Source organism: Ochotona curzoniae, unplaced genomic scaffold (assembly GCF_017591425.1).
Source record: "Ochotona curzoniae isolate NIBS_2020 unplaced genomic scaffold, NIBS_Ocur_1.0 scaffold_3835, whole genome shotgun sequence".
Classification (NCBI taxonomy): Eukaryota; Metazoa; Chordata; class Mammalia; order Lagomorpha; family Ochotonidae; genus Ochotona; species Ochotona curzoniae.
Window position 1 is genome coordinate 20,334,634 of NW_024467114.1, and position 3,124 is coordinate 20,337,757.

A 3,124-nucleotide genomic window follows, 5' to 3' on the forward strand; every position below is an offset into this window, starting at 1 on the left:
AGCAGCATCAGGAGTCTCATGGATGCCATGTAGGTACCCCACAGTCAGGCTGCAGTGCAGTTGGCAGAGGCAGTACATGGTGCCCAGGGCATCTTAGCAGCAGTGGCACCTGCAGCCACGCAAGCTGATCATTCTCCCTTCCAGGTCTCCCATGTGAGTGCAGAGGCTCAAAAAATCTGATGATCCTCCACTGCCTTCCCAGGCCCTAAGCAGGAAACTTGATTAGAAATGGAGCAGCTTGGACACAAACCAGCACCATATAGGAAACTAATGCTACAGTGCCAAGGACTAGTCTGTTGAGCCTTGTACCAGCCTAAACTTACAGGAATCTTTTACTGTGTTGCTGGAAAAAGGGAAGATACAGATAACAGAGAGGAGATCCTAAAGTATTCCACGTATTTGGCGGGGATGGATACCACTGCATCTGGGGAAGCTGCATGAAGGCTGAATGCAAGCTTTCTGAATTCTGTTTGCAACATTCCTGAAAGTGTATAATTATTTTAAAATAAAGCACGTCAAAAAGCAGGAAAATAAGGTGATGGTCTCCAAGCTACACTTTAGCTGAAGAGCTAAGCAGAAAGAGCTTTGAACTAATGGGTTTGAGCTATAGAGACAGTCAGGCCTCCAATGATACTGGTTCCTTTTCCTTTCCTCCCCTGGCCTTAGCAGACTGTACACAACTCCTTTCACTGGTCAAGGGGAGATGACAGGGGAGCCATTTTGCTACTTGCAAGAGACACTATGGACACTGGAGATTGGTCAAGAGCCCAGAGTGGCAGCCTAGTGGCTCAAGTCCTCATCTCGCCTGTGCCAGGATCCCATATGGGTGCTGGTTCTAATCCTGGCATCCCTGCTTCCCATCCAGCTCCCTGCCTGTGGCCTGGGAAAGCAGACAAAGACTACCCAAAACCTTAGGACCCTGCACCCGTGTGGGAGACCCAGTAGAGGCTCCGGGTTCCTGGCTTTGGACTGGTGCAGCTCTGGCCAATGCAGCCACTTGGGGAATGAATCATCAGGCGGAAGGTCTTCCTCTCTGTCTCTCCTCTCTGTATATCAGACTTTCCAATAAAAATAAAAATAGTTCTTTAAAAAAGATTGGAACTGGAAAGCTTCTCCTCCCTGAAACCCAAGCTCAGAAATCAGGCAAAGAAGACAGAAAAGCTCTGGTTCTCAGTTCCCCAATATGTAGCCAAAACACAATCACCACTCATTCATTCAACAACACTGATGATCCTTGTGCGATCCAGGAGTGGGGCTGGGCCCTACAACCAGGGCTTTAAGAGCACATGGAGAACTCTAACAGGTCCAACAGAGCTCTGAATTCCGCATCCTTCCAGATCAGAGTCGCACATGGAATTCTGAATTTGGGTCTTTTCCCAAGCCAGAAATGAAACTGACCCTCTCTGGTGATGCTGGACAGCAGTGGCAAGTGCAGCTCCCAGGCAGCCCTGTGGCCCTGAGGAGGAATGACATACACCACACTTAACACAACCACACCAGATGCTAGCATTCATTATAAACTGGCCTTTGTGTGCCAGGGTCCTGAGCATGCAGATGGCAGCCTGGGCTAAGCTGTGATGCTCTCCACATTAACTGTATAAATATTCATTTCAGCTTTATACGATCCCCTGAGAAATTGAAAAGCATCTGTATTCTGCTGTCAACCTCCCAGGGTTCTTTCTGGATCCTCTATGCTGCTTTTTTTTTAAAAGATTTATTTATTTTTATTGGAAAGGCAGAGAAGAGGAGAGACAGAGAGAAAGATCTTCCATCCGATGATTCACTCCCCAAGTGAGTGCAACAGCTGGTGGTGAGCCAATATGAAGCCAGGAGCCAGGAGCCTCTTCTGGGTCTCCCATCTGGGTGCAGGGTCCCAAAGCTTTGGGCCATCCTCGACTGCTTTCCCAGGCCACAGGCAGCAAGCTGGATGGGAAGCGGGGCTGCCGGGATTAGAACCGGTGCCCATATGGGATCCCGGTAGGTTCAAGGAGAAGGCCTTAACCACTACGCTATTGCGCCAGGCCATATGCTGCTTTTTAAATTCACCCAGTAGCTCAGGAGAGGAAGGCAGCAGGAAGCAGAACAGAGTGGAAGCACTTGGGAGCAGAAGCTCAGCTGTGCAGGCAGTGCCGGGTGTCTCCTAAAGACTCTTCTTGTGACAATGACATATGGCAGCCACTGGAGTCCAGACAAGCATCCTGAGGCTCAGCTCTGCCCATTGCTGAGGGCAGGTGACCCTGAGAATGCCCTAGCCTGGTCATCTTGCCCAACGGACAAAGTTAGCTGGCAGACCTGCCCCATTGCTAAATACTATACAGTGCACTCAGAGATTGGGACAGGGTGGGATGGGGGAGGCGGCGTGGAACCCAGCCCTGGGGCCTGAGGCTTCCAGCGCAAAGGAAACTGCTCCTTCAGCACAAATTATTAAGGAACTGATAACAATCTGTTGCCAAGGTAACTATTCTTTCAAGAAGGTCAAACCGAGAAATTGCTCAGTCAAGAATGATGTAATTCTGAACCCACCGGCCACTGGGCATCAAGTTGCGAAACAGAGCCAAAACCCCATAAGTATGGTTTCCTTGGCTGGTGATTTTATTAAGAGCTCAGGCATGGGAACCAGGTCCACATCCCCGGGGGCCTGTGGGCCAGCAGGGGCAGCAGTGTTTGTCACCACGCCTGGGAAAGACAGGAGGCCCTTTGTGGAGGACTTAAGCAGACTCCCATGCCAAGTCTCTCTTCTAGCTCTCTTGTCGAGGTTACCACCGAGGGGCGCCTGGAGAAGGGCCTGTCAGCACTTTCAGGGGCTGGGAAAGTCAGGCTCTATTGCGGATGGAAGCTCAGGCAGGACTGACCCAGAGGGGTGAGCAGCGCCAGGCTTCTCAGTGACTGACAATCAGTCCCTGGAAGAAAGCCTGCCAGTCCTTGGGTGCAGCCACACTGTCCCATTGATGAGAAATGGGGCCCTGGGAGGTCACCCAGTTCAGGGCCCTTGTGAGCGAGCCAAGCCTCCAGCATGCCCCCGAATGCTGGGCACTCAGCCGCAGGAGCCCGCTGCTGTCTGTCGCACGACTGTGCAGAGCAACCCTGCAAAGCCTTGAAGCTGCCAACTTCCAACACAAGTGCA